This window comes from Mustela putorius, unplaced genomic scaffold, assembly GCF_011764305.1.
Source record: "Mustela putorius furo isolate JIRA1106 unplaced genomic scaffold, ASM1176430v1.1 tig00003909_pilon_pilon_pilon, whole genome shotgun sequence".
NCBI classification, from domain to species: Eukaryota; Metazoa; Chordata; class Mammalia; order Carnivora; family Mustelidae; genus Mustela; species Mustela putorius.
Genome location: NW_025422057.1, coordinates 33712186 through 33738990, shown reverse-complemented (window position 1 = coordinate 33738990; position 26805 = coordinate 33712186). Strand labels below are relative to the sequence as shown.

Genomic DNA, 26805 nt, shown 5'->3' with positions numbered 1-26805 from the left:
CTCCAGATTCCCACCCCCAGTTGTATGCGTGTCATACAGGCCCCTTCCTGAGTGAGGGAGGATTTGTGACTGGTAGGCTTGCCTTGTGATTCGGATGCATTATGGGACAGAAAGGACTTTGCAGATGTGATTAATGATCCTGTGTGGATCTGACAAGTTCTTAAAATCAGGCAAACTCTTCAAAGAAATCAGGGCCTTCCTGTAGGAAGAGGTTTGAAGGGTGGAAGTGTGGGACCATGGGGGCAAGGACTTGTCCTATTCTGGGCTACAGGGGCCCACGGGGGTTGGGGGTGGGAGCTCCAGGCATTAGCACTCCCAGCATTAGCAGATGAAGGAAACAAAGCTTAATCATGTCTTGTTCATGCTCAGAAGCGATGCCAGAACTGGGATAAGAACCTTTGAGTCCTGAGCCCCGGGTGTCCATCTTCCCCCTGCTCGGGGCTGCTGACATCTGGACTCAGCAGCCATGGACACCGCACACACAATACACCGCACACACAATACTCTCCTATTCTATGACAACCGGTGAGCAGGCGTTTCTGAGAAACTTAGAAATTACTCAGCTGATTCGATTAAACGAAGGTGATCTTGAGCTCTTGGCGCTAGAATCCTCCCTGCCCCACATCTGGCTCCAGCTCCTCTGCTCTGGGAAGATGGAATTTCCACTGGAAAAGGTTAGGCTACCCTGAGCCCCTAATTAATCTAAATTTTATTATTCATGTGGCAGAATTTGAGCTACCTCTAATCACTTTGTAGTCCAGTGTGGATAAGGATGTAGGAAGTATAATTTGGTCATTACTTTTAGAGGACAATCTTGGCAACATGTGCCAAAAGCCTTAAAATTACCCACATGCTTTGACCTCAAAATTCTAATTTTAGTTTTTGAGCAAATATTTAACTAGAGGGATGCTCACTGGAGAATGAATTATGGAAAACACTGAAAACAATCAAATGTCCTATGATAGGGACTTGGGGAAATTACAGTACATCTGAACAGTAGACTACTATGCAGTCGTCAAAAATGAGACAGAAGACTAAGGACTCAGAAAGAGGTTTTCAGGATAGTTAGTCAGTTTCAAAGTGTGAAGTATATGGTTCCAGAATCAGATGTCCATGGCTGGAATCCCAGCCCCACCATTTTGTTGCTGTATGACATTGGACAAGTGACTTATCTTCTTTAAGCTTTAACTACTCCGTAAATGGGGGTAATAATTATATCATCGCTCAGAGTTATTGGGAAAATTAAAGGAGATGATTCGTGTGAAGTGCTCAGTATAGCCTAGTACATAGTAAACACTTGTTCAGTAAATTTTTACCATCATTATTATGATTCCGCTTATGATATTAGAAACATATGCATTAAGAAGGAAGGTAGAAAGGAAAGCAAAACGAACATGATGATCTCTGGGCAATAGAATCACATCACAGTGATTTCATTTTCTTCTGTGTTTTCTTTTTTTCTTTCTTTAAGATTTTATTTTTTTAAAGTAATCTCTACACCCAATGTGGGACTTGAACTCATAACTCTGAGATCAGGCGTTGCACTGACAGTCCACCCACTGAGCCAGCCAGGTGGCCCTTCTGTGTTTTCTTCATTTGCAGAATGCTGTACAATACATAAGAACTACTCCTGTAAAAAGGAAAAAATCGACTAAGAATGAAGGAAGAAGAGGCATTTTTTTTGCAGTGTTAAAACCATTGGGTAAATTGCTCAGCTATGCCTGGGTCTTGGTTTAGGAGCCCAGAAGTTGGACACAGTGGGGAATGGGCTGGCGTTGGGCCCTGCCTGCCTCCAGCCCCATCTGCTGACATGCTCCCACTACTCACACATCCATCCCTGCCTTGACCCAGGCCACGAGCTCCCAGAAGTACACAGGCCTGAGGGCTTAGCTGCCAGGGCAAGGTGATGCCTAAGTCCAGCAGAGAGGAGGAGAGGCCTCACTCATCTGTTTGTCATCTTATCAGTGCAACAGCCAGGAAGAATTCATTAGAGGCCACCCCACTTCTTCTGCCTCTGTGTCTGCTCAGTCGAAGGCAGGCCATTCATTAGCATGTGTGACAAAATCCTTCCTGCAAACAGAAGCTTTAAGCAAAGCCAAACTGCTTCAATCTCCTTGCAGGGACAGCAGGGGACATCCTGGAAGGAACTGACAGAGGGGGCTGGGTTGGAGTTTCAGGGACCAGGGAGGGGCCTGGAGGTGCTGTCCTCAGCCTAGGAAGGTAAGAGAAGGGCCTAGAGCAGAAGGGGGTCCACACTGAGAAGGGCAGAAAGTGGGGGCATATGTAGGAGTTGGGAGTCAGCTTCTCCTTCCCAGGGAATCTGCAGGCAATCTGTGGGGGAGAGAGCTGGAAAGGCCCTAGAGCCCACAGTGGGCCGCATGGGGATGGGATGGAGCCTGATGTCCCTTTGACCATGGTCATTCCGGCCCCATCCCCATCTTTATGCAACAGGGAGAAGAAGCGACCAGGAAAACACCTGCTGCAAGAAATTCTGTATGGAAAAGCTGATTCTGGGCAGATTTCAAACGTTTGTTATGTGTGTGTTATTTTGACAGCTGTATTGAAGAATCATTCACATACCATAAATGGCACATATTTAAAGTATACAAATGCAACAGTCTTGAAACCATGAAACTGTCACTGCCACCTGATGGTGGGCATTTGGGCTGTTCCCACCTTTGGCTATTGCGAACGGCGAGACTATGGACATGCCTGTGTATGCGTTTGTCCCAGTACCTGTTTCCAGTTCTTCTGGGTACATACCTAGGAGTGGAATTGCTGGGTCACGTGGTAATTCCATGTTGTACTTCTTGAGAAAGCACCACACTGTTTTCTGCAGTGGCCAGACCATTTATGTTCACAGTCTCTCTCTCTATTTTTTTCCCTAATAGTCAACATTTTTGAAGTATAATTTACATACATTAAATTGCATATATTTTTATAGTGAACAGGTCAGTTAGCTTTGTCAAATGTATACATTTGTGTAACCATCATCACAACAACAACAACAACAACAAAAAACAATATTTCTATCACCTTAGGAAGTTTCCTCCTGTTAGCTGGAGCCAATCCCTCTTCCAGCCAACCTCTCATATGTTTTCTGTCAGTGTAGATTAGTTTTGCTTATTCTCCGAACTTTGTCTAAAGGATAGCATGCAGTATCTTTTGATCTGACTTCTTTTGCTCAGTAAAACATTTTTTTTTAAAGATTTTTTTATTTATTTACTTGAAAGAGAGACCATGAACGAGGAGAAGGTCAGAGAGAGAAGCAGACTCCCCATGGATCTGGGAGCCCAATGCGGGACTCGATCCCAGGACTCCTAGATCATGACCTGAGCTGAAGGCAGTCATCCAACCAACTGAGCCACCCAGGCATCCCTGCTCAATAAAACATTTTTAAAGGGTCATCCATGTTGGAGTGCCTGGCTGGCTCAGTTGGTGGAACATGGGACTCTTGATCTTGGAGTGGTTAGTTTGAGCCCATATTAGGTGTAGTGATGACTTAAAAATAAAATCTTTTTTAAAAAGCCATCCATGGTAATGTGTGCATTGTGTTATCCCTCTCTATTGTTGAGTATATTCTGCTTATTGATGAACTACAATTTGTTAGTCCCTTCATCTGTTGATGGACTTCTGGGTTGTTTCTAGTTTAGGGCTGAAAAAAGAGTGATAAGCATTTGTGAACAAGTCTTTTTGTGGTCATATGTTTTCATTTACTCAAGAGTAAATACATAGGAGAGAAATTGTTGGATCAAAGGGTAGATGTTTGTTTAATTTTATAAGAAACTGTGAAAATGTTTTCAAATTGGTTGTCAGAGCACTTGATATGGTTGCTTCTGTGTTCTGTGTCCTTATGACTTTTTGTCTACTTGTTCTAGCAAATTCCAAGTGTTAAGATATCTAACTACTATTGTGGATTTATCTTTTCCCCCCTTTATCTCTTTTGGTTTTGCTTCATGGCTTTTGAAGCTCTATTATTAGAAACTTACCCACCCATGATTATCATACCTTCTGAAGACTTGCCCCCTTTATTAATTATGAAATGTCTTCCTTGCAGTATTCTCTGTCTTGAAGTCTACTTTCGTGATATTAATATAACATCTCCAGAGAGGGATGCTTTAAAAGATGCCAGAAGTTGCCTCAAGGATGAAATTATGAAATCTGATTAAAGAGGTTGGGAATCCAAGAGGGCTTCACTGAGGAGGAGCTAGAAACAGACTTGTAAAAATAGGCCTGACTTACCAGGTGCAAACAGAAAAAAAATGGTGCCATGGACCAACTGCAGGGACTGGAAAGCATGAGTAGCAGCAGGCAGGATGGAGAGTGACTGGGTGTTATTATCTCCAGCTCATGGAGAGACGTGTGTCCTGCCAAACTTCCAGCTCTTGAGAGGGGTCATAGTGAGCCCCTGAATAGGGAACTGTCATACCTTCAGATTGGTTTTAGACACTGAAGGCTGGACTGGAATGGGGGCAAAGTGGAAGGGCAGGGAAAGGAGTTTGTAAGAGAATTTGGTTGTCCTCTTGAGAAACAATGGCGGCTCCAAGGTGCCTGGAGAGAAGGGCTACAGGGGCATGGGGCACCAGGGTGTTCAATCACATGACCTCCTGATCAACCGGGTGTGAGGACCAAGAGGGAAGGAGCTCTCTGGAATGACTAGAGGTGGACGTCACATTCACTAGGCTAGAGAGGGCAGACTGTGGTCAATGTCAGGAGAAGAGGGAAGGTGAAGAGTTCAGGATGGGACATGTTGAGTGTGGGCATATGGAGATGTCCAAGAGGCTTGGGCCCCCACCTGCCAGCCCCCTCAGCGGTCGGAGTTTTGTCTCTGTGGGCTCCTCCCGAGATTTTGTGTTTTAATAATTCCCTTCAGGCCTTGACCATAGGGGTGGTAGCTGCTGCTTACAGTTGCTACTGCCATAAAAGTTCTTTTTTAGAATTTTGGCTACATAGTTCATGATGCCTTATATTAAATTCTGTCTATGAAAATAACTGATGTGATTTCTATGCCCTGTCTGGATAAAATGCAAACAAAACAAAACCTATTTGGTATCCCCTGGACTGGGCCATTAGGGCCATGTCAGTGGCAGAAGCTTGTGCTACATAAAACTCGAGGCTTTTCTGTAGTTCCAATATAATACCAATCTAGCTTGACCAGAGCATTAAGGCAAGATAAAGGGGCCTAAAATTTTTACCTGCTCCGGCTGAGGTGTTGGGTGGCAGGCTCTGTTCCCAGAGTACCGATGAAAACTCCAACTCCAGAACTATTTCGGGGAGCCTAAAGATGAGCCGAGGCACAGAAAGGGAGAGGAAGATGTCTGAGACCACACAGCAAGCGAATGCTCTGGTGGGATTGGACCCCAGGTCTCCTGAACCACTGGGCCCCCTTGGGTTGCCGGGTGATTTGTTACTCTCCCCAGTTAATAAATATCTGTCTTAAGACGGAGGTTGTGCCAACCCGTTTCTCTGCTATGTCCAATAAAATAAAATAAATGCATAAAAATGGTTAAAACACTTGGGGGTTTTTTATGCTCAAAATGACTCACTAACTGTAAATGCACCACCCCCAATTTTAAATTTTTAAATATAAATTAAATGTGGCAACGTCCCTGTAAACGCCTTGGTGCAGCTAGCTGTGAAATTGTGGGTGGAGTTCTTGACCTCAGTTTCTTGTAAATGGCAGTTCTAATCCTGTTTACCTCTCAAAGTCAATACTGGGCAAAGCATTCCCTTAATAGATGGGAGCTGTTACTGTTGAATGACCTTAGAACTTATTTCGCATGAAGTATGTCTACATTTTCCCATTGGTCTTTTTGGTTCTGAAACAATTTTTTTTTCTTTCAGTAACACTATTCCTGACCTAAAGCCTAGCTCAGTAAATGTTGGAGAGCATGAAGTTGTCCATGTTGGCATGTAGTGTTTTCCTGAGAGCTCTCTGAAAAAAAAATTCCCATCCAGAGAGACAGTGGAGGCCATTTCTTTGGGGGTGGGGGGATGTTTGAGGACTCTTCTGTCACCTCTCCCTAACCCTGGAAGAGGTCCCTTCTGGTGACTGAACAGGCTGTCTGGTCTCACACTTCTGGTGACCCATCCATGGGGTCACTGAGTATGGGGCCTATAGGGCTTGGCCTCTAGGAGAAAGGGCCCTGAAGGCTATCACCCAGCCCGGCTGAGTTCACACCCAGTGATTTACCGAGCATTGGGGCCACTGACACCTTTTATGCCCCTTCGGCCAAAGGGACACAGCGAGGGGAGAGGTGGCCGGGAACCCATCCCTGGGTCACCTCCACAGAGCCCTCCCATCATTGACGGTGTCCCTTTGCCCTGGAAAACAAAACCTAGGCCCCTTGACTTTGGGTTACCAATACTTTGGCACCACCTTTGAAGCTGTGATCTGAATTTACGACAGAGCGTGAAAGACCATTTCAGGCTTGGCCCTCTTTCCCGGCCGCTGAACTTCATATGGTCTAGAGTAAATCACTCTAATAGCCATCGGGCCTGCATTGTTGCGGGATGTTTTATTCCCAGGCTGACTGTTATTTAGGGTGGCCAAGTTGAATCGCCAAGTGTCGAGTTACAGTTGTTGCTTTTCTTCGCCTTGTGCATAATTATGAAGAGGCAGAATGGCCAAAGGTAGGCTCAATGCAGGCCTGCTCAACAACAAGGCCCATTAAGGGGTGCGGATAAAACAAACAAGGCACCCTGTTTTGCAGCTCAGGAAGGGGTCTCCTTCCTTCAGACTTACGGACAATGAAGCTGCTTTTCCCTGGGAGAAGAGGTGGTGTTGGGTACAAGTGGCCCCTAGACTTGCTGCTCTGATGAAAGGACTGTATGTTCCAGGCCCCTCTGCAGGCCGGGAACTGGGCCTGCCTGGCTTTGGGGCCTCCATAGGCAGAGGTTGGGATGGGTGGACAAGTCCCAGAGACACTAACCAACTGAAGCTAAGGTCAGAGCAAAAAGTCCTTAAGCTTTTCTCCACCCACATTTGTATCCAGTGCTCATTTTTATGACTGCACCACACGTGGGCAGCTGTGCACACCTCTGTAGCCCCGAGAGGCCCCTAAAGGTATATGGGCCTCTTCCCTCGGGATGGGATGGGGGGTTCGGGGGGTGGGGGCTGGGACACAGCGGCTGGGGATACCCGCTCCTCGGGGCACATTCCTTATGCGTGTGCGAGCTTTCTCTCCTGCCTGGTAGGACAGTATCTGTAACTCTTGGGTCAGGTAGATTCAGAGGACAGTACAATTCTCCATATTTGTTGTTGTTGTTGTTGTTGCTGTTTGTTTGGTGGTGGTGGTGTCAGGGCGTGGGGATGTCTCTGTTTGTTCATCCAGCGATGGAGGAGGCCCAAGGGTGTGGATGAGGGGGACCCGGATGACATCAACAAGTACCACACACTTCTTGAGGCCCCTGACCTATGTTGCCTTTGTCTTCTCAAGACTTCCTGCCCTTGTCACACCTTTTGTTTAGTAACAGCTTTATTATTAATAATGTAGCTGAAAAACTAAGACATTTCTGTAGTAAAATTCAGCAAAAGGCATTTATTTACCCAACTGTCCTTCTCTCCTCATACCCTAGGCTCCCTCTCAGAGGAAGCCATTGTACCTGGCTTCTTGTTTGCTATGTGCATTTTTTGTATTTGCTTTTATCTGTAGGAAAATGTTGGGGATGAAGGGAATGGGGGAATTGTGATTTGCCACTAGCCCTTGGCTGTCAAAGGGCATGGACAAGGCAGACCAAATCCACAGTCCGCACCATGTCTAAAAGCAGAGAGGCTGCTGGTGCCAAGGCCTTGAGAGGGTGGGGCAGGTCTTTCAGGAGGGAGAGGAAGGGGCAGGTAACCTGTGTAACAAGTGTAGTACTGTTTCAGAAAGCAAGATCTGGTGGTCCCAAGTTGAAAGATAGAGCCTGCCCTCAGTTAAGTCTAGCAGGGGAGAAGTGCAGAGAATTCAGATACAACCTGCAGTGCAATGACCACGCAGTACAGAGGGAGCAGAGAGGGAAGGGGAGAAAAACGTAGCTGGGATGGGGTGGTGAGGAAAGGCCTCCTGAAATTGGTATTCCCTGGGCTGGGCTTTAAGGATGGATAGGAGTTGACTGGACTGATAGGAGGGCTGTAGGGGAAACCGTGTGTGCACAGGCTTGGTACTTAAGGAGCTGTAGTCAGGCTGGCATTGTGTAGCCTAAATTGTGTAGGTGTGTGTGTGTGTGTGTAATGTGTGTGTATGTGCCCGCTCATCCATACATGCAAGGCAGGGTATGTGCGTGTGGAAGTAAGGTTGGAGATGCAGCTGGAGAGGAGCACAAGGGTTGGATTGTGAAGGGAATTGCCCCAACCAATGGCTGGAGACAAATTGTGTTTCCTTCCCTCATTCCTCATCCCACAAATATTTACTGAGCACCAGAGTGTGCCGGGCAAGAGCTAGGTATCTGGGAGATGATGGAAAACAGGCATCAGGATCTAACATTCAAAGTGCATGTCGGGGGTTGGGGCTAGGCACACGACAACAGATGAGTGCTGATTGTCAGTACCATGAGAGAGAATAATGGGGGGCGCAGGGGTGTCCCCTATGAGCAGGTGCTATCAGAACAGGCTGGAAGGATGAGCAGCGCTGTGCCAGGAAGCCCGTCCGGGAGGAGGGATGGAGGGCAGGGCTGCTGCTTGAGTGAGAAATGGGGTGGGTGCCACTGTGTTTCCTGGTGCGTAATCCAATGATGAGGAAGCCCAGTGACTTTGGGGGATGACAGAGGACTAGTTTAGGATGGTATCTGGGGAAGAGTCTGACTGCCAGGCTGGGGGCTTGTGGGAGCAGCAGAGGTGGCAAACAGGACCCAGAGGGGCTGAAGAATCCAGGGCCAGGTCAGGACCTGGGGCAGGGGGTGGTCCTGACTCCTCAGGACCACTAGCCAGTCCCTTACCACACTGGCTTGCTCTCCCCCCCCAAAATCTCACATATCTACCCATTTCTCTCCATCCCCAGTTCCCACTGACTTCCTGGATCTTGCCACCATCCCACCTGCGTCTTGTGCCTCCTAACTGGTCTCTGTGGCCCAACCTTAACCTCGTGCAATCCAGTCTGCACTCAACAGCCTGAGAAATGTTTTAAAATGGAAATATGACCACCTCACTACCTTGCTGAAGATTCTTCAGATGTTCCCTACTGTTCTCAAGCTCCTCAAGATGATCTGGCCCTGCTGGGTTCATCATCCTCTTCCCTCAGAATTCTGTGCCCCTCCCAGCATGCCAATTTTCCCTGTCCTGAGAAGCTCTTCTTACTGAACTGGACTTTCCTTCTCTCTTGTCTCCAGGCTCTTCTATGTGCTCTGCTTTCTTTCTATAATTCTCTTTTTCACATTCGTCTCCTGTGACCCCACAGCTGTCTCATCTCAGCTCATCTTCTAGGTCTTTCTGTTTGGGAAAGCTTTTATGGCATGCTGAGCCTGGGTCAGGTGACCCTAAAGGCATCTCTACCCCCATCCTAGCTCTTATTGGGGAGGTGCAACTGCTTGGCTTCTTGTCTGTCACCTGTACTAGATTCCAAAAGAAAGGTAAATTATGTCCTCAGCACTTGGCACAGTAGCTGGTGCTCGAGATGTACTTACTGTTGAATGAGATGTGAGAAGGAGGCATGGGTAGAGGTAAGGGTAGGGCTGAAGGAGACAGAGTTGAAGAGGATCTCATCGTTAAAGGATGATGGTTATGGGACACCAATAACAATAATAGCGATTTTTACATTGGTCTTCACTGTGCAAGGCACTATTTCAAGAGTTTTACATGTATTTGTTCATTAGTCTTCCTGAAGATGAAGATGAAGATGAAGATCTGAGGAAGATACCTGTTAGGATCTGTTTTAGCGATGAGGAAACTGAACATTGTCAAGTTAAGTAACTTATCCAAAGTCCTACAACTAGTGAGAGGGCTGGGGTACATTTCATTTGGGAGCTTCAAACTTTACATAAAGGTAAACTGATTCTCTCAACAGTTTTTACTAGCTTCATGGGGTTGGGAACATCTCAGCGGGTCAAACTGAACGGCTAAAATCTCCCACTAGAATTGCAACCCCAGAGATGACTCCCAGGTCAACACGACTTTCTCTTCTCTTTTCTTTTCTTTCTTTCTTTTTCTTTTTTTTTTTTTAAGATTTTATTTATTTGACAGGTGGAGAGCACAAGTAAGCAGAGCAGCAGGCAGTGGGAGAGAGAGAAGCAGACCCTCTGCTAAGCAGGGAGCCTGATGTGGGTCTTGATCCCAGGACCCTGGAATCATGACCTGAGCCGAAGGCAGCCGCTTAACCAACTGACCCCCCAGGCGCCCGCCCAGGTCAATACGACTTCCTAATCCGGCACTGAGTTCCAACCCAGTAATCTGGGCCAGTGGAGCAGCGGTAGGGCTAACACCTGCTTCCAGTAACTTTCTACACCCGGGCAGGTTGTGAACAGCAGAGGACAAAATAGTCTGTGCCATTCGAGAAACTCCATCCTGCTTGGTGGTCGGATAACTGGCTATAAATCAGTATTAACATTTTTCATCTGTTTTTGTACCCCAAAACAACACTTGTAAACCTATGGGAGGGGCGGTTCCTAAGATACATAAGGGATATAAGGTAGCGATCAAACTAAGTACGGTGGCTTAAATACAATACCTCAATTCCCAAAGTTAGTTACAGTGGTTTTCTCGCTTTTGTAACAGGACTTATTCGGACTGCTGTACTCTTAATTTGATGTAATAACATGCTATTAATCTAAATATTTGTAAATAAAGTATCTATATCTAAATTAAAAAAAAAATAGCACCTGGCAGGCATGTGTGGCATAGAAGGCTCTATGAAGGACACAACGTTGGCTCAGCCGCGTGAGCGGGGCACGTGTTCTGCACGCAGACTGCCGGGGGGCGGGGCCTACGATGCCGGGGGCGGGGCCTACGGGGCCTACGGTGCGGCGCAAGATAAGATGGTGGTGCGCGGAGCTGACAGGGTAGCGTGGAGAAGTGAGCAGGGAAACAAGAGAGCAGAGAGTTCCCACTTGGTGCTGAGTGTTAGGGAGGCAACAGTGAAGGCTGAGGTAGTTAGATAGGTGATGGTGGCCATCACGCTGTTGTTCTGCGTGCAGTGCTTTGGACGTTCACTAAAAAGATGGAGAAATTTAGGGTAGTGTCAGGCCGTCGGAGCTGTTGCAAGCAGGACACCTCTATAATACACCTGAGCTTCCCTTGAAGCAAGCAAGCAAGCAAGCAAGCAAGCAGCGGGAACTGTGTCCATCCCTCTCCAGGGCTCTGGTAAGTAACCCTTCACTACCTCTCCTTAGAAGTAACGAGGATTATTCATGAGGACCCAGAAACCAAAAATAAGGCTTTGGGTCCTTCTGACCTTGGTGTTGGGATTGTAAACCGGTACCCCGTTTCTGAAGGATTTTGCAGTATCTACCAGCAACCTTAAGAAAGGCATTCCTGGGGCGCCTGGGTGGCTCAGTGGATTAAGCCGCTGCCTTCGGCTCAGGTCATGATCTCCGTGTCCTGGGATCGAGCCCCGCATCGGGCTCTTTGCTCAGCGGGAGCCTGCTTCTCTCTCTCTCTCTCTGCCTACTTGTGATTTCTCTCTCTGTCAAATAAATAAAATCTTAAAAAAAAAAAAAAAAAAAAAAAAAGAAAGGCATTCCTTTCTGACCCTGGAAATCTGGCTCCAGATACTCACTTCCCCCCAAAACTCAGAATTCAGAACAAAAAAAATTTTTTCCCTAAGATTTTACTTATTTAAGAGAAAGAGAAAGTGAGAGACATAGCACTGGGGGAGGGGGAGAGGGAGAAGCTAACTCCCCACTAGGCAAGGAGCCCCATGCAGGTCTCCAGCCCAGGACCCTAAGTTCATGACCTGAGCGAAAGGCAGACGCTTAACAGACTGAGCCACCCAGGCGCCCCGAGAACAAAAAATTTCTATTAAAAATGTTCACTTCAAGGTTGTGCAAACTGTATAAAATTGGAAACAATGAAGATTATGTTAATGATTATGGCATATTTTCATAATGGATTATGATATAGTCATTTTTTATGAATATGTAATCCTGGGAAGTATTCACTCTATAAGTTAAGTGACAAAAACAAAACATAAAAATGGAACAAAAACATTTAAAAATGATAGAAATATATTTTGAACAGATATGTGCATATGGAAAAGATTGCAAATGTTATTAGTGGTTTTCTCTGAAAGGAGGGGATTTCAGGTGATTTTCATCTTCTTTGAACCTTTCTGTGTTTTCCCATATTATCCTCAGTAATCATGCCTTGTTTATGTTCAGAAAATTAAAATGTATCCTGACTTTGGGTAAAAAAGTGTGTTCAAAGCTTAAATTGAAGAAGTTGACCTGACTTGAAGAAGTTGTATGGCTTGAAAAATAAGACTTAAGTGAATCTCTGTTAGGAAAAGTACAGCAGGCTCCTTAACCCCATGAAAGCTTGTTCATTCCTTCTCTGCTGTGGCTTGATTTAATACATCTTCTGGCAGTAGCGAGAATGAGTCTGGCACTTGAGGAGCCCAGGAATATTCTCCCAGGTTTGCTGGCAAGCTCATGCTAGCGTAGGTGAAGGACACAAAAGAACTAAAAAGCAAGAGCTAACATTTATTGAGTGCTTGCTCTGTGCCAGCCATGATGCTAAGTGCAAGACATACAGACACATACATTCGCTTGTGCGCACACACACACTCTTCTGAATTTATTAATGCATTTCATTTTCACAATGACCTTATGAAATTGGTACTGTCCCTACTCCCATTTTAAAGATGAAAACACTGAGGCCCAGAAGGGAAGTATACTCCATGTCACACACCCTGTAAATCATACTGTCAGAATTTGAATCCAGGTCTGATGGTGTTGAACTGGGAAGTGGGAAAAGCAATGGATGGGGAGGAGAGAGAGAGACAAAAGAGGGGAGAAACCCCCAGTAACCTCAAGGTTTTCCCCATTCTCCTGTGAAGAATACACCAGAATGAGTGCCAAGAAGCAATACAGAGTAGGGGGGGGAAGATCACTACCTTCACATTTGCAGGCCTCAGCGATTCCAGATAGGCCGGACAAGGGTTTCTCAACTCCAGGAGCAGCAACAGAAAGAGGAAAAGAGAAATTGTATGTGACTGATCATGAGTGTTGGCATTTGTGAGAAAGTTTCTCTCAAAGGTGAAGAAAGAGGCACAAGTTTCTGGAGTGCTCCTGAGGAGAACTTCTGGGCACCTTTAAGAACTTGCCAGGTTGATAGCAATGTTTTTATTCCAATTTCACTTTTGAGCAGATGGCCCTTCTGTTCTGTTCTTCAGGTAGAGGAGCTCCTAGAGTTGCCCGTCTGTTCATCAGCCTCAATTAAGCTTGGTTTTGGCGCCCAGATGGAGCACAGGTGGAGAGGGTTGGGGGCAGGTAAAAGGAAGTTTTCTGAAGTTTCTGAGCAAAAGAAGGGAAAGGAAAGCTAGAGGTTTCATGTGAAAGTAATGGTTGATGCTAGTAATGGAAGAGGAAAATGGTGACAGAATAAAGGTGGGGAGTACCGCTTGGGGATGAGTCCCTTGTGGGGAAGGAAGAGAAAACCAGTTCTTTATACCTGTCATCAGGTGGCTCCACTGACACAACACAGCTGGGTTGTGTCTCATTTCACCTGAGGATGTCCTTCCTGATTGTGGAGTGGGGAATGAATGGGAAGCGGCCTTTGAGGTTGAGGGTACTGGCAGAGAAGGATAATGCAGCATGCACCTGACCCGTAAAAAGCATGCCAACACTCAGAGCTGGTATTGCTCTATAATATTTTCTATTGGGCCCATTTTCTAGCAAAAAAGAAGAGGAAGGAAGTTAATTGAGCACACTATTATCTGTCCTATATTGTGCTGAGTTCTCTCATTTACTGTATTTAGTTCTATAGCAATCTTGTGGGTCAATGTTACACCCATTTTGTCTATAAGGAAAAAGAAGCTTAGTAATGTTAGCTATTTGTTCAAGGGCTCCGAGCAAGTAAAGGACAAAGCCAAGATCCAAACTAACATCTGCCTGATGCCAAAGCCTCTTTCAGTTTATTTTCCATTTTGACTCCAGAGATCAGTTGTAGGCCCTGTGTTTATGGTTCAGCCACCCTCACTTTTAAAGTTGTAATTAGAACAAGTCAGTGGTTTTTAAACATGTGAACCTAAGGATTCTTGGGATGCTTGTTAAAATGTATTCATTCCTGGGCTCTACTCCTAGAACTACTCATGAGAATCCCTGTGAGAGCAGCCTGAGAGTCTACCTTAAAAGGCCCCAAACCTAATTCTCATGTGCTCAGGCAAGTTTGGTCAACACTGGTGTAGGAAGATTTTCACATTCATGGATATAAAGTCAGTTGGCTATGTGCTGTTTATCTTTGCAAGGTTTTATGTGGTTTAGGAAGTAAGATCTTTCATATTTATGTCTTTTCCCTGATCTCTGTCCTATACTGCTCAGATTTTTTTTTTTATGTTATGACATTATTTAAAATAATCAGTCGAGATTACATGTACATTGGGGGTAAGGCAACAATACAGTGATACTTTGCTCCTTGTGGTGACATTCCCTATTTTACTTTGTATACTAGAACTGAACTATTTATTTGCATGGGTTGAATTGAAAGGAATTCTCTGGTTAAGTGGCAAGAGTGAATTTTGGTTAACACTGAGCTATAAAAGGCCAAGGTACATATTTAACTTCTTAGAGCTGCTGTTGGTAGTCCTTGGTGCTCTTTGCATCCTTGTCCTTCTAAATGGGTTTAAGAGGATGTCATTTCATCTACATCCATAAAATCAAAAAGAAATAGAGATTTGGGGGAATTCGAAAGATAATTAGGCCTGAACCACTTTGGATTGAAATATTTGAATGTCAGTTCTAATAAGGCTTTTCAGTAGTACCCGGCTATGCATGATTTATGTGAAACTTGCAGTTATAGGAGTAGGTCATGAGAGATCCAGTATTAGTCCCGACAATTAGCAGGTTGCACAGGGGAGCAGAATTCTCGAATAACTAACAGTTTGTAAAATTAATACAAATTTTGAATACCTCTTTCCCCCTCCTCCCTACCCAATATCAGCATCTAGCCAAACTGAAACTGTAAATCTTGCAAAGATGCAGGACATCATGAAGTATTCTCAAAGGGTGATGTTGAAAGAATTCCTTTGGTATCAGGCAAAGCCATTAACAAATGTGAATCTGGCAGAATTTGTTCACTTGTTAATTGGAGGAGAGAAAATTGATAGGATGATTCAAAAGAAAATGATTTGAATGGGATATTTAAAAAGACTTCAGAAAATGCACGGAGCCCTCTAATATTTTTGTGAGAATGACTATTTTTATGATTATGCCACAAAATAAAATGTGAACTGAAAGATATTACTATTATGCTTTTGTATAATGTCAGACAAATTGCACTAAAACTCTCAAAATTTAGTCATTTGTTGTTCTGTGAATTAGAGCATATTTATTATCCTCCAAATGTAGTTTAATATAAGCTACAATAAGCTTATTTTTATTTAGTTTCATTTTTAAAAGAGAAATTTCCATTATTTTTTGCTACTCTTTATTATGTCACTATTTACTACAAACTTTTGAAAATAATAAATTATTTATTTGAGAGAGAGAAAAAGCACACGCTGGGGAGTGGGACAGAGTGGAGGGGGGCAGGGAGGGGAGGGGAGAGGTAGAGGGAGACTGAGAGGCAGACTCTTTGCTGAGCAGGGAGCCTGATACGGGGCTTGATCACAGAACCCCAACATCATTCCTGAGCTGAAGGCAAACGCTTAGCTGACTGAGTTACCAGGTACCCCTGCTATAAACTTTTAAATCTTGTTTAGATAAGGTTCACTTTAAGTAGGAGGATTAAACGAGTTTTGACTTTCCACGTTGTTGCAAATGGCAAGATTTTGCTTCTTTTGATGGCTGCATAGTATTCCTGTGTGTGTGTGTATATCACTTTTTATTTATTTATTTTTTAAAAAGATTTTATTTATAGGCACAGAGGCAGGCAGAGAGAGAAGGGGGGAAGCAGGCTCCCTGCTGAGCCCCCCCACCCCGATGTGGGGCTTAATCCCAGGACCCTGGGATCATGACCTGAGCCGAAGGCAGAGGCTTTAACCCACTGAGCCACCCAGGCACCCCATATATAGCACATCTTCTTCATCCATTCATCTGTTGATGGACATCTAGGTTCTTTCCATAGTTTGGCTATTGTGGACATTGCTGCTATAAACATTCAGGTGCACACGCCCCTTTGGATCACTACATTTGTATTTAGGTTAAATACCCAGTAGTGTGATTGCTGGGTCATAGGGTAGCTCTATTTTCAATTTTTTGAGGAACCTCCATGCTGTTTTCCAGAGTGGTTGCACCAGCTTGCATTCCCACCAACAGTGTAGGAGGGTTCCCCTTTCTTTGCATCCTTGCCATCCTCTGATGTTTCCTGACTTGTTAATTTTAGCCATTCCAACTGGTGTGAGGTGGTATCTTACTGTGGTCTTGATTTGTATTTCCCTGATGCCAAGTGATGTTGAGCACCTTTTTCATGTGTCTATTGACCATTTGGATATTTTCTTTGTTGAAATGTCTGTTCATGTCTTCTGCCCATTTCTTGATTGGATTATTTGTTCTGTGGGTGTTGAGTTGGGTAAATTCATTATAGATTTTGGATACTAGACCTTTATCTGATATGTCATTTGCAAATATCTTCTCCCAGTCTGTCAGTTGTCTTTTGGTTTTGTTGACTGTTTCCTTTGCTGTGCAAAAGCTTTTGATCTTGATGAAGTCCCAATAGTTCATTTTTGTCCTTGCTTCCCTTGCCTTTGGTAATGTTTCTAGGAAGAAGTTGCTGTGGCTGAGGTCAAAGAGGTTACTGCCTGTGTTCTTCTCCATGATTTTGATAGATTCCTGTCTCACATTGAGGTCTTTCGTGAGTCTATTTTTGTGTGTGGTGTAAGGAAATGGTCCAGTTTCATTCTTCTGCATGTGGTTGTCTAATTTTCCCAACACCATTTGTTGAAGAGACTGTCTTTTTTCCATTGGACATTCTTTCCAGCTTTGTCAAAGATTAGTTGACCATAGAGTTGTGGGTCCATTTCTGGGCTCTCTATTCTGTTCCATTGATCTATGTGTGTTTTTGAGCCAGTACCATACTGTCTTGATGATTACAGCTTTGTAATAGAGCTTGAAGTCTGGAATTGTGATGCCACCAACTTTGCTTTTCTTTTTCAATATTCCTCTGGTTATTCAAGGTCTTTTCTGGTTCCATATAAACTTTATGATTATTTGTTCCATTTCTTTGAAAAAAGTTGATGATATTTTGATAAGGATTGCATTAAATGTGTAGATTGTCTTAGGTAGTATAGACATTTTCACAGTATTTGTTCCCATCCATGAGCATGGAATGTTTTTCCATTTCTTTGTACCTTCCTTTGTGTCTTCCTTCCTCTTTCATAAGTACTTTATAGTTTTCTGAGTACAGATTCTTTGCCTCTTTGATTAGTCTTTTTTTAAAAAATTAATTAATTAATTTTTTAAAAAAGATTTTATTCATTATTTGACAGAGAGAGAGAGAGATCACAAGTAGACAGAGAGGCAGGCAGAGAGAGGAGGAAGCAGACTCCCCGCCAAGCAGAGAGCCTGATGTGGGGCTCCATCCCAGGACTCTGGGATCATGACCTGAGCCAAAGGCAGAGGCTTAACCCACTGAGCCACTCAGGTGCCCCCTCTTTGGTTAGTCTTATTCCTAGGTATCTTATGGTTTTGGGTGCAATTGTAAATGGGATTGACTCCTTAATTTCTCTTTCTTCTGTCTTGCTGTTGGTATATAGAAATGCAACTGATTTCTGTGCATTGATTTTATATCCTGACACTTTACTGAATTCCTGTATGAGTTCTAGGAGTTTTGGAGTGGAGTCTTAGGAGTTTTCCACATAAAATATCATATCATCTTCAAAGAGTGATAGTTTGACAACTTCTTTGTCAATTGGTTGCCTTTAGTTTCTTTTTTGTTGTCTGATTGCTGAGGCTAGGACTTCTAGTACTATGTCGAGTAGCAGTGGTGATAGTGGACATCCCTGCCATGTTCCTGACCTTAGGGGGAAAGTCTCAACTTTCCCCCATTGAGAATGATATTCGCTGTGGGTTTTTCATAGAAGCCTTTGATGATATTGAGGTATGTACCCTCTATCCCTACACTTTGAAGAGTTTTGATCAAGGAAGGATGCTGTACTTTGTCAGATGCTTTTTCAGCATCTATTGAGAGTATCATATGGTTCTTGTTCTTTCTTTTATGAATGTATTATATCACATTGATTTGCAGATGTTGAACCAACCTTGCAGCCCAGGAATAAATCTCATTGTGGTGAATAATCCTTTTAATGTTCTGTTGGATCCTGTTGGCTAGTATTTTGGTGAGAATTTTTGCATCTATGTTCGTCAAGGATATTGGTCTGTAATTCTCCTTTTTGATGGAGTCTTTGTCTGGATTTGGGATCAATGTAATGCTGGCCTCATAAAATGAGTTTGGACATTTTCCTTCCACTTCTATTTTTTGGGGCAGTTTCAGGAGAATCTGTATTAATTCTTCTTTAAATGTTTGGTAGAATTCCCCTGGGAAGCCATCTGGCCCTGAGCTCTTATTTTTGGGAGATATTTGATGACTACTTCAATCTCTTTAATGGTTATGGGTTTGTTCAGGTTTTCTATTTCTTCCTGATTCTGTTTGGGTAGTTTAAATGTCTCTAGGAATGTATCCATTTCTTCCAGGTTGTCAAATTTGCTGCTATATAGTTGCTCATAATATGTTCTTACAATTGTTTGTATTTCTTTGGTGTTGGTTGTGATCTCTCCTCTTTCATTCATGATTTTATTAACTTGGGTCCTTTCTCTTTTCTTTTTGATAAGTCTGACCAGGGGTTTATCAATCTTATTAATTCTTTCAAAGAACCAGCTCCTAGGTTCATTGATTTGTTCTGCTGTTCTTTTGGTTTCTATTTCATTGATTTCTGCTCTGATCTTTATGGTTTCTCTTCTCCTGCTGGGTTTAAGCTTTCTTTGCTGTTCTTTATTCAGCTCCTTTAGGTGTAGGGTTGGGTTGTATACTTGAGACCTTTCTTGTTTCTTGAGAAAGGCTTGTATTGCTATATACTTTTCTCTCAAGACCGCCTTTGCTGTGTCCCAAAGATTTTGAACAGTTGTGTTTTCATTTTCATTTGTTTCCATGAAATTTTTGAAATTCTTCTTTAATTTCCTGGTTGACCTATTCATTCTTTAGTAGGATGCTCGTAAGCCTCCATTTGAATTCTTTGCAGCTTTCCTCTTGTGATTGAGTTCTAGTTTTAGAGCAATGTGGTTTGAAAATATGCAGGGAATGATCCCAGTCTTTTGGTACCAGTTGAGGCCTATTTCATTACCCAGGATGTGATCTATTCTGGAGAATGTTCCATGTGCACTTGAGAAGAATGTGCATTTGTTGCTTTGGGATGGAATGTTCTGAATGTGTCTATGATGTCCATCTGGTCCAGTGTGTCATTTAAAGCCTTTATCTCCTTGTTGATCTTTTGCTTAGATGATCTGTCCATTTCAGTGAGGGGGGTGTTAAAGTCCCCTACTATATTATATTATTGTCGATTGCATTTTTTAAAATTTTGTTATTAATTGGTTTATATAGTTGGCTGCTCCCATGTTAGGGGCATAGATATTTAAAATTGTTAGATCTTCCTGTGGACAGACACTTTAAGTATGATATTGTGTCCTTCTTCATCTCTTATTATAGTCTTTGACTTAAAATCTAATTATTCTGATATAAGGATTGCCACCCCAGCTTTCTTTTGATGTCCATCATTAGCATGGTAAAATTTTTTCCACCCCCTCATTTTAAATCTGGAGGTGTCTTTGGGTCTAAAATGAGTTTCTTGTAGACAGCGTATTGATGAATCTTGTTTTTTTATCCATTCTGGTACCTGTGTGTTTTGATTGGGGACATTTAGCCCATTTACATTCAGGGTAACTATTGGAAGATATTAATTTAGTGCCATTATATTGCCTGTAAGGTTACTGTTACTGTATATTGTCTCTGTTCCTTTCTGGTCTGTTACTTTTAGACTCTCTCTTTGCTTAGAGGACCACTTTCAGTATTTCCTGTAGGGCTGGGTTGGCGTTTGGGGTTTGTTCTTTTAATTTTTGTTTGTCCTCGATGCTTTTTATCTTTCCTTCTATTTTCAGTGACAGTCTAGCTGGATATAGTATTCTTGGCTGCATGTTTTCTTGTTTAGTGCTCTAAATATATCACGCCAGTCCTTTCTGGCCTGCCTGGTCTCTGTGGATAAGTCTGCTGCCAACCTAATATTTCTACCATTGTATGTTACAGACCTCTTGTCCTGAACTGCTTTCAGGATTTTCTCTTTGTCACTGAGACTTGTAAGTTTTACTATTAGATGATGCGGTGTTGGGGCGCCTGGGTGGCTCAGTGGGTTAAAGCCTCTGCCTTCAGCTCAGGTCATGATCTTAGGGTCCTGAGATACAGTTCCGCATTGGGCTCTCTGCTCAGCAGGGAGCCTGCTTCCTCCTCTCTCTCTGCCTCCTTCTCTGCCTACTTGTGATCTTTCTCTATCAAATAAATAAATAAAAATCTTTAAATTAAAAAAAAAAAAGATGATGGGGTGTTGACCTATTTTTGTTGATTTTGAGGGGAATTCTCTGTGCCTCCTGAATTTTGAAGCTTGTTCCCTTTGCCATATTAGGGTAATTCTCTACTATAATTTGCTCCAATATACTTTCTGCCCCCCTCTCTCTTTCTTCTTCTTCTGGGATCCCAATTATTCTAATATTGTTTTGTCTTATGGTATTACTTATCTTTCGAATTTTCCCCTCATGGTCCAGTAGTTGTTTGTCTCTTTTGCTCAGCTTCTTTATTCTCTGTCATTGGGTCTTTTATATCACCAATTCTCTCTTCTGCCTCATTTATATTAGCAGTAAGAGCCTCCATTTTTTATTGTATCTCTTTAATAGCTTTTTTGATTTCAGTTTGTTTAGACTTTAGTTCTTTTATTTCTCCAGAAAGGGGATTATCTAATATCTTCCAAGCTTTTTTTGAGCCTAGCTAGCACCTTGATAATTGTCATTCTGAACTCTATTTCTGAAGTATTACTAATGTCTGCATTGATTAGGTTCCTAGCCATTAGTACAGCCTCTTGTTCTTTTTTTTTTTTTTTGTCACGAGTTTTTCCACCTTGTTATTTTATCCAGATAAGAGTAGATGAATGAGAGAATTAGATACTAAAAAGGTGGCAAAGACCCCAGAAAAATATATGCTAACCAAATCAGAAGAGACCTAAAACTGGGGGGAGAAGAAAGGTGGAAAAATAAAAAGATAAAATAAAATAAAATATAATAAAGTAAATATATTAGACTGGTGAATAGAACACAGCCACACACTTGATTTTGGGAATATTCTGGTTCCTTAGAAGAAATGACCTCCCAAAATTTTAAAGAAAGAAAAACATATACATATATATATATACACACACACACAAAAATAAGGGTATGAAGGGGTAGAATATGAGTGTAAAGAGGAAAATTTAAAAATATTCTAAAAAAGGAATTGATGAGATAAGTTGGTTGAAAAAATGAAAAAAAAAAAGAGGAAAGTATGTGTTCTGGCTGGTGACTACAACAAAGCCATGCACTAGATTTAGGGTATATTTTGATCTATTAGAAGAAACTGTACCCCAAAATTTAAAAAAAAGAAAAACTTATATGTACACAAAAAATAAGGCTAAATACAATGAAGGGATAGAATATGACTATAACAATGAAAATTTTAAAAGATTTTTAAAAAGGTATTGATATAAAATAGATCTAAAAAGTTAAAAGAGGAAAGAGGAAAAAATTAGAAAAATAGAATAAGAAAAAACTAAAATTAAAAAAATTTAACTTTGAAAGACTAAACTATCATGGGAAAAAAGCCATGAATTCTATGTGTTGCTTTCCCTTAGCTCTGGAGTTCTGCATTTCTCCTTGATTGACGAACTTGGTCTTGGCTGGATGTTCTTGCTGATCTTCTGGGAGAGGGTCCTTTGGCAGTGATTGTCAAATGTCTTTGCCCAAGGTGGATTTACACCACCTTTGCCCTGGGCCAAGTAATCTGCTCTGGTTCGCTCTTGGAAGCTTTTGTTCCCTGAACGCTTTCCGTATAGCTTGGAAACGGGAATGAAAATGGCGGCCTCCCAATCTCTGGCCCCATAGGAGCTGAGAGCTCAGGGCCCCACTCCTTAATTTCCTCAGAGAAAAGCAGTCAATCCCTCCCATCTACCTTGTCTCTGGCTGCACTCCATGCTCACCTACCCTTTGACTGAGCATTTATGTCTCAGGTGCACGGCCCTGTTTGGAGTTTCCAAACCCAGTAGATTCCTGCAGCATGCTCCTATGCCACTCCTTCTGGAGGAGGAAGGAGGGGGTCTCTCCGGAACTGCCACTTGTGGGGTCCCTGCTTAAAGAGCAGTGGTCTGACTGTGCCTCAGATCATGGTTTAAGGTAACCCTGAGCTGAGAGCCCACTGCTCAGCTCCATCTCTGCAGCCAGCTTCCCTGCACCAATAGCTGGCAACTCTGCCACACTCAGACATCCCCAGTCTTTCTGTGACTCCGCAGGTCTTCAGACCACACTGTCCCCGTGAGGGCTGCAACCCCTGCTTAGCTTCTGGAATGTTGTCCCTCAGTGGAGCAGACTTCTAGAAGTTCTGATTTTGTGCTCTGTTGCTTTCTCACTTGCTGGAAGCTGGCCGCTCTCCCCGTAGTCTATCTTCCTGTCGATTTGGATTCACTTCACACATCCTACCTTCTGGAAAGTGGTCAATTTTCTGTTCCTAGAATTGCTGCTCTTTTTCTCTTCTATCTCCTGTTGAGTTTGTAGGTATTCAGAATGGTTCGGCAACTGTCTAGCTGAACTCCTGGGACCTGATAAAATTTCAGTTTCCTACTCCTCCACCATCTGGCTTCCTCCCCCAATTTTTTTTTTCTTTTTTGTCTTGGAATGTATTTGTTGGGGGCACCTAGATGGTTTAGTTGATCAAACATCTGCCTTTGGCTCAGGTCATAATACCAGGGTCCTGGGATCGAGTCCTAAGTCAGGGTCCCTGCTCAGTGGGGAGTCTGCTTCTCTGCCACACCCATCCTTCTTGTGCATATGTGCATGCTCTCTCTCTCTCAAAAAAATAAAATCTTGAAAAAAATGTATTTGTGGAAGAAATTTATGTTTGTTCTGTAGAATTTTCTGCAACCTGGATTTTGATTATTTCATCCCTGTGGTGCTGTTTAGCATCTATAAGTTGGTTATTTACTTTAAAAAAAAAAAGATTTATTTATTTTATTTGACAGAGATCACAAGTAGGCAGAGAGACAGGCAGAGAGAGAGAGGGGGTGGGGAAGCAGGCTCCCTGCTGAGCAGAGAGCCCGACTGTGGGGCTTGATCTCAGGACCCTGAGATCATGACCTGAGCCAAAGGCAGAGCCTTTATTTATTTATTGATTGATTGATTTTAAGAAGATTTTATTTATTTATTTGACAGACAGAGATCACAAGTAAGTGGGGTGGGGTGGGGCGGGAAGCAGGCTCCCCGATGAGCAGAGAACCTGATGCGGGGCTTGATCCCAGGACCCTGGGATCATGACCTGAGCCAAAGGTAGAGGTTTAACCCACTGAGCCACCCAGGTGCCCCTATTTACTTTTTTTTTTAAACAGAATTTTTGAGCTCTTACTGTGTTTAAGATGCTAGGTTCCCATCTACCTGATTTTCTTCCATGTGGAGCTTAGAGTGTAGTGAGGAACAGACACAAAGCAAGCAAATAAACAGATACAAAATTTTATTTATATCACATAATGTGTAAATATGTACTGCTTATAATATGAACACAACTCGATTTGGTCTTCCTAACACTGGGGAGTAAAAGGTTTTCTATTATACAGATACAACCTTTGCGAGGTCAAAAGAACCAGACAGGGTTTAAGCCTTTCCTGTCCTATCAACTACTTTCCCTGTCATATCCGCTACCTTCCGTGTCTGTCCTACCAGCCACCTTCCCTGTTATATCAACTACATGACACTGTAAAGGTCTGGGGAGAGAGCAAAGGGGTGGAGGGATGGGGGTTAGGTAGGGTGAGGGTGTCCTTTACTATCTCTGGATTCTGGACTCCGATGCATTCATGTTTAAAATGAAGAAGCAGTGGGACGCCTGAGGGCTCAGTTGGTTAAGCATCTGCCTTAGGCTCAGGTCATGATCCCAGAGTCCTGGGATTGAGTCAGGCATCAGGCTCCTTGCTCACTGGGGAGTCTGCTTCTCCCTCTGCCTCCTGCTCCTCCTGCTTGTGTGCACTCTCTTTCTCACACAAATAAATAAAAAATAAAAAAATAAAGTGATAAGTAGTTGCAGCCCCAGCCCTATACCCAATCAGCTGGAGAGCTGTGAGTTTGTGTGTGTGGCATCGACACTACATTGAGAAGTGTGGGTAAGTAAACTACAAGGATTTTATAGCTTCTCCAGGGAGTGGTAAACAGCAGGGAGGAAAAACTGAGTAAAAGACAGTCAAAATGTAATAAAAAAAATCAAGTGAAACCATCCGCAAGTCTCAGCAGTTCGTAGTGCTAAATTTCAAGCCAAAAAGAAGGATACAAGCCGAATATTTTAACAAATATCTTTAGCTTCAGACACCTGGTTTGGAAACACACCACCACCTGTGCTGCATTAAACCTGTGAAAAACCCAGGAAGGAAATACAGTGTATGAGGCCAGAAAAGGGTGGGCTTCTGGATCCCTTAGGTCAAACAGCAGGCTGTAAATGACTCTTTTCAAAACAGACATATTACTTCCCAAGATTGCGGCCTGCCACAAAGGAAGGTACACACAGCGGTTGTTCCCAGCAAGAGTTATACTATATGGCTATTAGGGGGAATAGAAGCAGCTTGATTCTTGCCAATGACAGGAAATAAGGTCAAGTAAAGATAACAGGTCTTTGAATTAAAGAGGCTTTAAACACACATCCTGGCCTCATGGCTTTAGTAGCGAGTAAGAATTATGGAATGAAGCCTTAGGTTTTCTTACTCCCTTTACGCTGGACTCCTGAAACACACCCTTTCCCTAATTAATGCCAAGGAGGCCTGTGTGGGGAAGGCACCTTCTTCCTCATACCTTAGGCTTATTTATGCTCTTTCTAAATAGTCCTCACTGCCATGTTGCTAGTGAGATCTGGGCTGTTGGGATCATTTCACGAGTTAAAGGTCTCACAAGTAGCAGATTTGATAGTCTTGATGGTAAATACCTATAGATTTAGAGGTCAAGATTGTATTCCTCTGGTCTAGGCAATGGGGAAGAGATCTTGCAGAACTGAGGAGTAGAGGGCCACTGTATTTCTATCTTGCCAGAGCTTTCAAAGACAAGATATCCAAACAGGCTTGACTTAATGAACAAGACAGAGTATCCGTTCAGGGAGAAAAACAAAATGAAAACAAATATCAAAAGATGGTTTGTTGTCTGCATTGTTAGTCTGTATTCCCTGCCCTGTTGTGTAGACTGTGTTTATTATATCCCCACCTTGATCTTCTTCCTCCCTGTGGGGGAGGATTGGTGTAGGAATAGAAGTAGGGAGTAGAAGGGGGAACTGAAGGTAGGCAACCAATTAGAACATGTAAAAAAGCAGTAGGGTTAAGTGCTTTAGCCGGCTGGCTGTTTTTCGAATAACCACCTGGCTGACCAGACTCTGACACTCTTTTTGGTGCTTGCTGACATTCGTTCTAGTGCACAGGATTGTAGACCTGCATTAGCCTTACCCCCAGAACTCCTGAAGAAAGGACACGGATTCTCTGTGCCTTTAAAGTTCCTTTTTTTCTGATAATCAAAATAGATCTTGATTGACAGGTCAGAATGCTGGCTTAAATGGCTGAGTGACAGAATTTTTTAGAGATGCCAGAGGTGTGTCACTTGGAGAGTGAGGTGAGTACTCATTTGCTTGTACGCAGGGCAAGGGGTCAGGATCATCTGCTCTCTGTGGGTCCTTAGGCAAGGCACTTTACATCTTGAAGCTTGAGAACTGGGCATAATGATAGTATCTACTTTGTATGGTTGCTAGGAGCCTAAGTGAGGTAATTCAGTGTTTGGCCTGATGCCTCGTACAGAATAAGGAAGAGTTCTGGGAATGCTGACTGTTGGCTGTGTTATCATTGTGATCTTTGTAGCTCACATATACCCTCATTGGCTTCATGGGGAGTCTATAAACCCGAAGTTTCAAAAATATTATTTCTATTATGTAGAGAATGACTTAAAGCCCTGCTGAATTTCCTTGCCATAGTTTGATTTTAATAGATCTTTGGTTCCTTGTTTGTTACCTGAATTAAAAACACAGGTATTTTGGTTCTGAAGTGTTGAAAGGTATTTAATATATATAGAATAACATTTTCCCCCTGAAGCAATTCGTGTTCATTATTTTAAAAAAGTAAATGAATATTAGTGAGGAGTAATTCTGTTACTCAGAGATTACCACTGTCCACATTTTGGTGAATAATTATTGTACATGTTTTGCAACTTTTCACTTAATTATGTATCAGATGTCTTTTACATCATTAACTAGTGTTCAGTGTCTTATTTAATGGCAACAGCAAATTCTATCTGAGAGGTCCCTCATTCACTTTAGCGATCTTATTATGAGCCTCTCCAATCTTTCCACTCTCAAATAGCATCATTGTTAAACTCCCAGTCACCAAAATCCAAGACGTCGTTTCCAGCTCTGGGCCTCCATGCCTGTTCTGCCTAAACCTATAGGTT

General features: G+C 42.9%; 1 long non-coding RNA gene across 1 annotated transcript; it reads right to left on the bottom strand.

Annotated features, from left to right (window-relative positions):
- Nucleotides 1-1520: 1520 nt before the first annotated feature.
- LOC101694010 lies at nucleotides 1521-10863 on the bottom strand. The gene is made up of 4 exons (XR_001178900.2): nucleotides 10795-10863; nucleotides 5196-5278; nucleotides 2764-2833; nucleotides 1521-1630 (listed from the first exon to the last, which is right to left on the bottom strand). It is a non-coding gene; the product is annotated as an uncharacterized LOC101694010 (long non-coding RNA).
- Nucleotides 10864-26805: the final 15942 nt, after the last annotated feature.